At 37.0% G+C, this 13,767-nt stretch overlaps 1 pseudogene; it reads left to right on the forward strand.

Annotated features, from left to right (window-relative positions):
- The first annotated feature begins 3,022 nt into the window (after window positions 1-3,022).
- Window positions 3,023-3,956, forward strand: LOC109561942 (UAP56-interacting factor pseudogene; annotated as a pseudogene).
- The last annotated feature ends 9,811 nt before the right edge of the window (window positions 3,957-13,767 follow it).

Consider the following 13,767-nt stretch of genomic DNA (forward strand, 5'->3'; position numbering starts at 1 on the left):
CAAAATAATCATTACAGAAAAGTGGAATATTTGGGAGTATTGTATTATCTTCCCCTCCAAGACAAATAGTAGACAGATAAATAATTAACAGAAGAAAGAAAGATCTTCCTGGATTGTCACCTCCCAGCATGGAATTCTCCAGGCAAGAATATGAACGGTCTCCATATTCATAAATTTGGACTATGAACCGAAGTTCAGCAATAGTATTGCAGCAATATTAAATTTCCTGCTAATTGGCAGAAAGGATGGAGCCAGAAAACAGAGTGCTCTCAATCATGGGTTAGCCAGTGTTTTGATAGAGAAAATTGTAAATTTGTTATATTACACCTGAATTGATACATCATTAAATCAGATAGTAAACTGTGGAAGATGCATATTGTAAATATTACAACAGCCACTTAAAACTAAAAATGAAAGAAAGTGGTATACCTAAAAGGTGAGGGGGGAAAATGGAATGCCAATTTTGATTAATCCAAAAGAATGTCAATAGAAGAAATCATTTTTGTAAATGAATAACAGGTGATAGAAGTGGAAAACAAGGAGAAGCATGTTAGATTTCAATTCAACCAGAGCAATAACTACAATAAATATAAATGAACTAAACATTTCAATGGAAATGAATATTTAGCCAGAGATTTAAAAAATAAAAAGAGCCTATGATATGGTACTTTTTATAAGCAACTCACTTTAAAACTAAAGAATAGATAAGAAAGTGAAAGAATAGAGAAAGATATACCTTACAAACAATAATCATGAGAAACCTGGTGAAATTATATTAACATCATGAAGGCACAAGAAAAGGAAATTAGCAGTAACAAAAATATTCATCTCATAATTATATACAATTAATTGTAATTACAGATGTCAATCAAAAAGACTTGCATAATTTACTCCCACCACAACACCTAGGTGTCAATAGAGGCTGTGGAGAAACTGTATTTCCATACCCACCTGTCACTAATGAGGTGGTAACCCCACTTTTATCCAGTGGAACAGTCTTAGAGGAGACCTACAAAAATTAAAGCCTGAAAACCACAGCCTTCTGCTAAGCTGCTGCTAAGTCACTTCAGTCATGTCCAACTCTGTGTGACCCCATAGATGGCAGCCCACCAGGCTCCCCCGTCCCTGGGATTCTCCAGGCAAGAACACTGGAGTGGGTTGCCATTGCCTTCTCCAATGCATGAAAGTGAAAGTGAAATCACTCAGTCATGCCCAACTCTTAGCAACCCCATGGACTGCAGCCCACCAGGCTCCTCCATCCATGGGATTTGCCAGGCAAGAGTACTGGAATGGGGTGCCATTGCCTTCTCTGGAAAACCACAGCCTTAAAATATCCCAAATGTCCAAGTTATGATCAAATATCATTCATGATATCAAAAATCCAGGAAAAACTCTATGAAAAGGCAACAGATGCCAAAATTGAAATGATGGATATGTCAAAATGCATGAAAGATCTTAAAGCAACTATTACAAAAATGCCTCCATAGGCAACTAAAATACATTCAAGACAAATAAAAAAGAGACGATCTCAACAAAGAAATAGAAGATAAAATGAAAAACAAATGAAAAATTTTAGAACTCAGAGTAAAATATCTGAAATTTAAAACCCAATGGTTGTACTAAAGAACAAAAAGGAGAAGACAAAGAAAAGAATCAGTGAATCTGAAGATAATACAAGAGGGAGTACCTAATGTGAACAATATAAAGAAGATTGACTAAGAAAAGACAAACAGAGCGTCAGGACATGTCCGCACTGTAGCAAAAGATCTAGCAATCATGTGATCAAAGTTCCAGAAAGTAGATGAAAGGGGGTGGAGCTGAAAAAGTATGCAAATGAAATAATGGCTGAAAACTCACTCTATGTGGCAAAGAAATAAATGAATAACCTAGAGCTTTAAGAAGTTGCAAAAACCTCTAACAAGATAAACCCAAAGCAATCCAAGTAATGACATCATAGCCAGACTTCTGAAAATTAAACAGAATGAAAATTAATTAATGTAGTGAGTGAGAAAGGACATATTACATACAGTGGAACAAATCTTTTGACAGCAGATTTCTTATAGGAAACAGTAATGGACAGAAGGAAGAGACACAACAGTATTTAAGTCCTAAAAGAAAATAATTGTCATTTGATATCTTTTGAAAATATATTTTAGTAAAGAAAAAGAAAATGAAATAATTTAAGAAAACTAAGAGAATCTGTTGGGAGAAAATCTACTCTAAAAAAATGACTTAAAGAATTTTTCTAAACAGAATACAAATGATAAAGTAAGGATTCTTGGAAAAAAATAAAGAACAAAAATATGAGAAATATTTTAGTTTTCTAAATTATGTTTGAAGGATGAAGAAAATATTACATTGTCTAATGTGGTTCTCAATAAATATAGAAAATACTTTAGAAAATTAAATTAAAAATGCATTGGATAAAGGGACATAAAGGGAAATAAATTTTCTAACTTACTCATATGGATAAAATGTTAATATTGGTAGATTTTGAAAAGCTATGTGTATGGTTCAATATCTAGAGGAGTTGCTAAAAAAAACAGTTACACAGAGATACAATAAAAAACACTTAAGGTAAATAAGGATGAAATACTGTAAGAAAAGACTCATCAATATGCTGCTTATAAGAGACTAACTTCCGAAGTAAGAGCACACAGACTGAAATTTAAGTGATGGAAAAGGATAGTCTATGCAAACCAAAACAAATAAAGAAGCTATGTAGCTACTTGCTGCTTCTGCTGCTGCTGCTGCTGCTGCAAAGTCGCTTCAGTCATGTCCGACTCTATGCGACCCCACAGACGGCAGCCCACCAGGCTCCCCCGTCCCTGGGATTCTCCAGGAAAGAACACTGGAGTGGGTTGCCATTTCCTTTTCCAATGCATGAAAGTGAAAAGTGAAAGGGAAGTCGCTCAGTCGTGTCTGACTCTTAGCGACCCCATGGACTGCAGTCCACCAGGCTCCTCCATCCGTGGCAGTTTCCAGGCAAGAGTACTGAGGTGGGGTGCCATTGCCTTCTCCCATGAACCGGTTTAGTACCCAGTTAATAGGAGCCACAGTGCTGCCGAAAGCCCGCAGCAATGAAAACCTGGACAGAATTGATGTGTCTTAGGACGATATCATCAAACTGAATCGAAAGGAAGGAAAGAGGCAGAATTTCCTGAGATTAAATAGAAGTCTTCAGCAAAGTGGTGCCAGGCAATTCAGAATGAGAGTAAGATGGGCTATTCAATAGAACTCTGGTTTTGGTAAGAATAGTCTGAGCCGTAGAAGAAGAGTGACGCCTGGGAATAGACGTCCTTATGGAGTTATCACTGGCCTTGCATCTAGGAAAGCAACTGGAATTCGAAAGGGAATTAGTCCTATGAATCGACCACCTTTAAGTGGCAAGAATACAGAATGATATTTTCCAACATTAAAAAGGAAGGCAAATCTGAGACTAAATGAATACTGCAGGCATAACCAGTTGCAGCTCTCAAGAGACCTAACCAGTTAAATAGAAAAAATTACATTCCAGCCGGTTTTACCAGGAGTGGAAATAAATTAAGTCATCAGAAAGACACTAATCAGGGAGCTTTTCTTTTCAGAAGAGGCCTGAAGGTTCAGGCCCAGTTGAACTCAGAACAACTGCTAGACGATGTAGTAGCAAGGAGAACTCATCAATAGAGAACTTCTACCACAAATGGAGGAATTTTGACTGTATCCATTGATAATCCAGGAGCAGCTCAGTGCCCAGTAACTCAGAAACCACGATCAACTCGTACTGCTGTGCCCTCATTCTTGACAAAACGGGATCAATCTGATGTAAAGAAAGTTCCTAAAGGTGTCACCCTACAATTTGAAATAAACAGTGTTGGAAAAAGACGGGGATGACTTTGAATGAGCGATTTGGGATCCTGAAGGGACAGAGAGCCATTTTCAACAAAGGAGGTAGCCGCTTTGTAACTGTGGGATAGATCCCATGTCAAAGAAACTTTTGAATGATGACTCTTAAAAATTTAATTCCTTGAAGAGTTCACAGAAATTCAAGAAACTTTATTTCAAAATATTCACAAGGCTAAATAACTCATTTTTATTTTTGAAGTATTTTCTAAACATGTATAAATAATGCCCTGAAAGAATAACAGGGAATATACCTATATGTTCTTAAAGATTTCATGGTTGGTCCAGACAGAACAAATCTCTGTTTGACTTTTTTGATTCCTCATGTAGCAGAAAGAAGGTGGAAAGACAGAAATTGATTATTTTATGATAGTGGTATTTAGGATCTCATCACCTTTGCCCATTTTTTACACCTTGCCATGGCAAATCTTGGTCTTCAAGATTTGAAGTAGGTCCCTTTGTTGCTGTCACTTATACTTTAAAGCTGTTCGTGTAATAACTGCAGTTGTCTTTTCTTCATTAGGGATATAAAAATTATTAGAATTTCAGTTTGGTGGTTTAAGAGTTATGGGGATATTTGGAACTTAGTTCATTTTTCAAATAACATTAGGTTACTCCTCCAGAGTTGTAAATCTTTAATGCTGAACTTTTTAAAACAAGAAATGTGACTTCAGGCATTAGTCTCAGTTTAAAATGTGATGTTTGCAACAACCCAAAGCCTATGGGACACTGTAAAAGCAGTGCTAAGGGGAAGGTTCATAGCAATACAGGCTTACCTCAAGAAACAAGAAAAAAGTCAAATACATAACCTAACTCTATACCTAAGTGAAGTGAAGTGAAGTTGCTCAGTCGTGTCTGACTCTTTGCGACCCCATGGACTGCAGCCCACCAGGCTCCTCCGTCCATGGGATTTTCCAGGCAAGAGTACTGGAGTGGGTTGCCATTTCCTTCTCCAGGGGACCTTCCTGACCCAGGGATTGAACCCAGGTCTCCCACATTGTAGCCAGATGCTTTTACTGTCTGAGCCACCAGGGAAGTCCACTCTACACCTAAAGTGACTAGTAAAGGAAGAAATGAAGAACACCAGGGCTAGTAGAAGGAAGGAAATTATTAAAAAATTAGGGCAGAAATAAAGCAAAAGAAACAAAAGAGACCATAGCAAAAATCAACAAAGCTAAAAGCTGGTTCTTTGAGAAGATAAAAAAAATTGACAAACCATTAGCCAGACTCATCAAGAAACAAAAAATCAAATCAACAAATTTAGAAATGAAAATGGAGAAATCACAACAGACAACACAGAAATACAAAGGATCAAAAGAGACTACTATCAGCAACTATATGCCAATAAAATGGACAACTTGGAAGAAATGGACAATTCTTAGAAAAGTATAACTTTCCAAAACTGAACCAGGAAGAAATAGAAAATCTTAACAGACACATCACAAGCACAGAAATTGAAACTGTAATCAGAAATCTTCCAGCAAACAAAAGCCCAGGACCAAACAGCTTCACAGCTGAATTCTACCAAAAATTTAGAGAAGAACTAACACCTATCCTACTCAAACTCTTCCGGAAAATTGTAGAGGAAGGTAAACTTCCAAACTCATTCTATGAGGCCACCATCACCCTAATACCAAAACCAGACAAAGATGCCACACACAAAAAAGAAAACTACAGGCCAATATCACTGATGAACATAGACGCAAAAATCCTTAACAAAATACTAGCAAACAGAATCCAACAACATATTAAAAAGATCATACATCATGACCAAGTGGGCTTTATCCCAGGGATGCAAGGATTCTTTAATACCCACAAATCAATTAAGGTAATATACAACATTAACAAATTGAAAGATAAAACCCATATGATTATCTAAATAGATGCAGAGAAAGCTTTGACAAAATTCAACATCCATTTATGATAAAAACCCTCCAGAAAACAGGAATAGAAGGAACATACCTCAACATAATAAAAGCTATATATGGCAAACCCACAGCAAACATTATCCTCAATGGTGAAAAACTGAAAGCATTTCCCCTAAAGTCAGGAACAAGACAAGGGTGCCCACTCACCACTATTATTCAACATAGTTTTGGAAGTTTTAGCCACAGCAATCAGAGAATAAAAATAAATAAAAGGAACCCATATTGGAAAAGAAGAAGTAAAACTCTCACTGTTTGCAGATGACATGATCCTCTATGTAGAACCCCTAAAGACTCCACCAGAAAATTACTAGAGCTAATCAATGGATATAGTAAAGTTGCAGAATATAAAATTAACACACAGACATTCCAATACACAAACAATGAGAAAACAGAAACAGAAATTAAGGAAACAATCCCATTCACCATTGCAACGAAAAGAATAAAATACGAATAAATTGGTTTTTCCTGTGGTCATGTATGGATGTGAGAGTTGGACTGTGAAAAAGGCTGAGCGCTGAAGAATTGATGCTTTTGAACTGTGGTGTTGGAGAAGGCTCTTGAGAGTCCCTTGGACTGCAAGGAGATCCAACCATTCTGAAGGAGATCGGCCCTGGGATTTCTTTGGAAGGAATGATGCTAAAGCTGAAACTCCAGTACTTTGGCCACCTCATGCGAAGAGTTGACTCATTGGAAAAGACTCTGATGCTGGGAGGATTGGGGGCAGGAGGAGAAGGGGACGACAGAGGATGAGATGGCTGGATGGCATCACTGACTCGATGGACGTGAGTCTGAGTGAACTCCGGGAGTTGGTGATGGACAGGGAGGCCTGGCGTGCTGCGATTCATGGGGTCGCAAAGAGTCGGACACGACTGAGCGACTGAACTGAACTGAAAGAAACAAAAGCCTATATATAGAAAGCTATAAAACAGTGATGAAAGAAATCAAAGAGGACACAAATAAAAGGAGAAATATACCATGTTCATGGATTGGAAAAATCAATATAATGAAAATGCGTATACTACCTAAAGCAATCTATAGATTCAATGCAATTCCTATAAAACTACCAATGGTATTTTTCACAGAACTAGAACAAATAATTTCACAATTTGTGTGGAAATACAAAAAAACCTCTAAACGCCAAAGCAATCTTGAGGAAGAAGAATGGACCTGGAGGAATCAACCTGCCTGACTTCAGGCTATACTGCAAAGCTTTAGTCATCAAGACAGTATGGTACTGGCACAAAGACAGAAATATAGATCAATGGAACAAAATAGAAATCCCAGAGATAAATCCACACACCTATGGACACCTTATCTTTAACAAAGGAGGCAAGAATATACAATGGAGAAAAGACAATATCTGTAACAAGTGGTGCTGGGAAAACTGGTCAACCACTTGTAAAAGAATGAAACTAGAACACTTTCTAACACCATACACAAAAATAAACTCAAAATGGATTAAAGATCTAAACATAAGACCAGAAACTATAAAACTCCTAAAGGAGAACATAGGCAAAACACTCCCTGACATAAATCACAGCAGGATCCTCTATGAACCACCTCCTGGAGTGATGGAAATAAAAGCAAAAATAAACAAATGGGGCCTAATTAAACTTAAAAGCTTCTGCACAACGAAGGAAACTATAAGCAATGTGAAAAGACAGCCTTCAGAATGGGAGAAAATAATAGCAAACTAAGCAACTGACAAAGAATTAATCTCAAAAATACACAAGCAACTCCTGCAGTTCAATTCCAGAAAAATAAATGACCCAATCAAAAAATGGGCCAAAGAACTAAACAGATATTTCTCCAAAGAAGACGTACAGATGGCTAACAAACACATGAAAAATTGCTCAACATCACTCATTATCAGAGAAATGCAAATCAAAGCCACAATGAGGTACCATCTCATGCCGGTCAGAATGGCTGCTATCCAAAAGTCTACAAACAATAAATGCTGGAGAAGGTGTGGAGAAATTAAGGAAACCCTCTTACACTGTTGGTGGTGATGCAAACTAGTACAGCCACTATGGAGAACAGTGTGGAGATTCCTTAAAAAACTGGAAATAGAACTGCCATATGACCCAGCAATCCCACTGCTGGGCATACACACCAAGGAAACCAGAATTGAAAGAGACACGTGTACCCCAATGTTCACCGCTGCACTGTTTATAATAGCCAGGTCATGGAAGCAACCTAGATGTCCATCGACAGATGAATGGATAAGAAAGCTGTGGTACATATACACAATGGAGTATTACTCAGCCATTAAAAAGAATCCATTTGAATCAGTTCTAATGAGGTGCATGAAACTGGAGCCTATTATACAGAGTGAAGTAAGTCAGAACGAAAAATACCAATACAGTATACTAACGCATATATATTGAACTTAGAAAGATGGTAATGATGACCTTATATGCAAGACAGCAAAAGAGATACAGATGTATAGAACAGTCTTTTGCACTCTGTGGGACAAGGCGAGGGTGGGATGATTTGAGAGAATAGCATTGAAACATGTATATTATCATATGTGAAACAGATTGCCAGTCCAGGTTCAATGCATGAGACAAGTTGCTCAGGGCTGGTGCACTGGGATGACCCTGAGGGATAGGACGAGGAGGGAGGTGGGAGGGGGGGTTCAGGATGGGGAACACATGTACACCTGTGGCAGATTCATGTCAACGTATGCCACAACCCACTACAATATTGTAAAGTAATTTAGCCTCCAATTAAAATAAATTAATTAAAAATAAAATAAAATGTGGTGTTTGAAGGCTGTAAATGGGTGTTTACAAAGTTATCTGATAGAGCCTAATTGGAAGAAAGTCCAGAGTAAAAATCTGGTCATTTGTGTGGAGAGAAAATAGCAGGTGGAAGATGGTAGCTGAGGTGAAGACTTTAACACTTAGGTCCTAGGTGTACTGTTTGAATTTAGTGTAGTTTTGAGTCTAGTGTGGCCAAAGAATTCTTCAGATGATACTTAGAATAATTATAATTAAAATGGATTGAGTCCCTTAGGTGTTTTGATGGGAAAATTAGCCCTAACGTCCTAGACTTCTTATTTGAAAAAATTAAATTTTAAGTTTACTAAATTAAACAGTATGCTGCTGCTGCTGCTAAGTCGCTTCAGTCGTGTCCGACTCTGTTCGACCCCACAGATGGCAGCCCACCAGGCTCCTCTGTCCCTGGGATTCTCCAGGAAAGACCACTGGAGTGGGTTGCCATTTCCTTCTCCAATGCATGAAAGGGAAAAGGGAAAGTGACACGACTCTTAGCGACCCCATGGCCTGCAACCTACTAGACTCCTCCGTCCATGGGATTTTCCAGGCAAACGTACTGGAGTGGGGTGCCAGTGCCTTGTCTAATTAAACAGTATACAACTCTAAAATATGTATATGTCACAAGGTAAAAAGTGCAAAATGATAATAGTTAACATTATTATAACCTTGTTTTGTACCTTTGCTTCTTATTTCTTGTGTAAAGTTCAGGCATTTATGGTGAGAAAAGAGTTCTCCACGCTCACACTCTGGAGGGCTAGGAGGAGTTAATTTGTTGTGCCAAGCTAGTGCTAAAAGTCCTCAGATAGTTTTAAATTTTAAGTTATGGTATAAAGGCAGCAAAATGCAACAAAATGCAGCAAAATATTCAAACTACACTTTACGAGTTTGGTCATTTTGAAGCTTAATTTTTGTAGATGTTAGTTTTCTTGCAGTGTGTTGTGCTGATTTTCCCTGTTAAAACACAAAATATTGTTATGGCTCCCGCCTGCATTGCAGGGTATACTAGACTTCATTGTTGTCTCTCATGGTCCTTCAGTTACTTGGTTTATGCTAGGCACGGAAAGCTATCAATAACAGTTTCATGCTTATACTAAAGAATTAAATCTGATCCTTAATATCTGGTATTTTGCTTGTAAGTCTACTGATAAGGGATTATTGGAAGCCAGTCATACAATTTGAAAGTAAACTCTAGTCTCTCTGTAGGTCAAGGACTCACTGCAAAACATTTTTGCAAGTATGAATGCTTAGATTTGATTCATGAACAATACATTTTAGACTGGTTTAGAATTATTTATAACTTATTTTAAAGCAAAGGAAAAACAACTGAGCATGAGTTTTCTATCTTTAGAGCAGTTTGTGAAAATATGGTAAAAAGATGTTTTCATTTTCTTGTTCTTTTATTTTTTATTTTGTTTGGTTTGTTTTTCTTTATTGGAGTTTAACACTTCATTTTTTATAGTTTGAGTTATAGTTGAGATATAATTCAACTATAGTTTATAGTTGAGGCGTAACTGACATAGAATAATTTGATGAGGCCTTGACATACATAGACTCCTGTAAAACCATCACCACAGGTAATAGTGAACAAGTTCATTATCCCCCAAATGCTGTTTCCTCTTGAGTCTTTATTGTCCTTCATTCCAGTCCTTCATGCCCCTATCCAATTGTTTCAGCATCATTTGTTAAAAAGATTATTCTTTTCCCTAATGCATTGCTTGGGCATCCTTGGAGAGATAGAGAAGGAGAGAGAGACTATTTATTTCTGGGCTGTATTGTGTATCAATGATAATTTGTCTGTCTTTATGCCAATAATACACTTCTTGTTCGCTGTAGCTTTATTAAAAATTTTGAAATCAGGTAATATAAGTCACCCAGCTTTGTTCTTTTCCAGAGTTGTTCAGGTGTGATAATAATTCCTTTGCCTTTCCATGTAAATTTAAAATGAAGTTTATCATTTCTACCCAAAATGCTGGTGAAACTTTGATTGGATTGCCCTGAAGCTACAGATTAGTCTGGGGTATCTGCTATCTTCATAATATTGAGTCCTCCAATCAGGGAGCACAATATGCTTATTTTTCAAGTCTTTCTTAATTCCTGTCAGCAACATTTTGTAGTTGTCAGTGTACAAGTCTTGCATGTTTTCTGTCAAATTACCTGCTATTATATCACATTCTATGCTGTAATAAATGGTGCTTTTTAGTTCAAGTTTTGTATGTTCCTAGTATATGGAAATCCAGTTGATTTTTGTGTATTGATCTTTTGTCTTGCAATGTTGCTAAACTCATGTTAGAGTAGCTTTTTTTGTAAATTCCATAGGTTTTCTACATAGATGGTGATGTCATCTGGGACTAAAGTGTTTGCCCTTTCTTTTTCATTCTTTTTATGTTGTGTTTCTTCATATTGCCTGGTTGCACTGCCCAGAATCACAGATGCAATGTTGAATACAAGTGGTGAAAGTGAACATTCTTGGCTTACTCCTGATCTTGGAGGAAGCTATCAGATTTTCCCCATTAACTATGATATGTTAGCTATAGGTTTTTCATAAATGTCCTTAATCAGGAGGAAGTTGCTTTCTGTTTCTAGTTTGCTAAGTTTTTATCAAGCACACATGCTTGAATTTTGTCAAATGCATTTTCTGCATCTACTGAGATGATTATTTGTTTTTACTTTGTTTTGTTTTTATTTTTTTTAATTTAATTTTATTTTTAAACTTTACAATATTGTATTAGTTTTGCCAAATATCGAAATGAATCTGCCACAGGTATACCTGTGTTCCCCATCCTGAACCCTCCTCCCTCCTCCCTCCCCATACCCTCCCTCTGGGTCGTCCCAGTGCACCAGCCCCAAGCATCCAGTATCGTGCATCGAACCTGGACTGGCGACTCATTTCATACATGATATTATACATGTTTCAATGCTATTCTCCCAAATCTCCCCACCCTCTCCCTCTCCCACAGAGTCCATAAGACTGATCTATACATCAGTGTCTCTTTTGCTGTCTCATATACAGGGTTATTGTTACCATCTTTCTAAATTCCATATATATGCGTTAGTATACTGTATTGGTGTTTTTCTTTCTGGCTTACTTCACTCTGTATAATAGGTTCCAGTTTCATCCATCTCATTAGAACTGATTCAAATGTATTCTTTATAATGGCTGAGTAATACTCCATTGTGTATATGTACCACAGCTTTCTTATCCATTCATCTGCTGATGGGCATCTAGGTTGCTTCCATGTCCTGGCTATTATAAACAGTGCTGCAATGAACAGTGGGGTACACGTGTCTCTTTCAATTCTGGTTTCCTCAGTGTGTATACCCAGCAGTGGGATTGCTGGATCATAAGGCAGTTCTATTTCCAGTTTTTTAAGGAATCTCCACACTGTTCTCCATAGTGGCTGTACTAGTTTGCATTCCCACCAACAGTGTAAGAGAGTTCCCTTTTCTCCACAGCCTCTCCAGCATTTATTGCTTGTAGACTTTTGGATCACAGCCATTCTGACTGGCGTGAAATGGTACCTCATAGTGGTTTTGATTTGCATTTCTCTGATAATGAGTGATGTTGAGCATCTTTTCATGTGTTTGTTAGCCATCTGTATGTCTTCTTTGGAGAAATGTCTATTTAGTTCTTTGGCCCATTTTTTGATTGGGTCATTTATTTTTCTAGAGTTGAGCTGTAGGAGTTGCTTGTATATTTTTGAGATTAGTTGTTTGTCAGTTGCTTCATTTGCTATTATTTTCTCCCATTCTGAAGGCTGCCTTTTCACCTTGCTAATAGTTTCCTTTGTTGTGCAGAAGCTTTTAAGTTTAATTAGGTCCCGTTTGTTTATTTTTGCTTTTATTTCCAATATTCTGGGAGGAGGGTCATAGAGGATCCTGCTGTGATGTATGTCGGAGAGTGTTTTGCCTATGTTCTCCTCTAGGAGTTTTATAGTTTCTGGTCTTACATTGAGATCTTTAATCCATTTTGAGTTTATTTTTGTGTATGGTGTTAGAAAATGTTCTAGTTTCATTCTTTTACAAGTGGTTGACCAGATTTCCCAGCACCACTTGTTAAAGAGATTGTCTTTAATCCATTGGATATTCTTGCCTCCTTTGTCAAAGATAAGGTGTCCATATGTGCGTGGGTTTATCTCTGGGCTTTCTATTTTGTTCCATTGATCAATATTTCTGTCTTTGTGCCAGTACCATACTGTCTTGATAACTATGGCTTTGTAATAGAGCCTGAAGTCAGGTAGGTTGATTCCTCCAGTTCCATTCTTCTTTCTCAAGATAGCTTTGGCTATTCGAGGTTTTTTGTATTTCCATACAAATTGTGAAATTATTTGTTCTAGCTCTGTGAAGAATACTGTTGGTAGCTTGATAGGGATTGCATTGAATCTATAAATTGCTTTGGGTAGTATACTCATTTTCACTATATTGATTCTTCCAATCCATGAACATAGTATATTTCTCCATCTATTAGTGTCCTCTTTGATTTCTTTCACCAATGTTTTATAGTTTTCTATGTATAGGTCTTTAGTTTCTTTAGGTAGATATATTCCTAAGTATTTTATTCTTTCCGTTGCAATGGTGAATGGAATTGTTTCCTTAATTTCTCTTTCTGTTTTCTCATTATTAGTGTATAGGAATGCAAGGGATTTCTGTGTGTTGATTTTATATCCTGCAACTTTACTATAGTCATTGATTAGTTCTAGTAATTTTCTGGTGGAGTCTTTAGGGTTTTCTATGTAGAGGATCATGTCATCTGCAAATAGTGAGAGTTTTACTTCTCCTTTTGGATTCCTTTTCAATTTGGATTCCTTTTATTTCTTTTTCTGCTCTGATTGCTGTGGCAAAACCTCCAAAACTATGTTGAATAGTAACGGTGAAGGTGGGCACCCTTGTCTTTTTCCTGACTTCAGAGGAAATGCTTTCAATTTTTCACCATTGAGGATAATGTTTGCTGTGGGTTTGTCATATATAGCTTTTATTATGTTGAGGTATGTTCCTTCTATTCCTACTTTCTGGAGAGTTTTTATCATAAATGGATGTTGAATTTTGTCAAAGGCTTTCTCTGCATCTATTGAGATAATCATATGGTTTTTATTTTTTAATTTGTTAATGTGGTGTATTACATTGATTGATTTGCGGATATTGAAGAATCCTTGCATCCCTGGGATAAAGCCCACTTGGTC

Source organism: Bos indicus, chromosome 7 (genome assembly GCF_029378745.1).
Source record: "Bos indicus isolate NIAB-ARS_2022 breed Sahiwal x Tharparkar chromosome 7, NIAB-ARS_B.indTharparkar_mat_pri_1.0, whole genome shotgun sequence".
Taxonomy (NCBI): Eukaryota; Metazoa; Chordata; class Mammalia; order Artiodactyla; family Bovidae; genus Bos; species Bos indicus.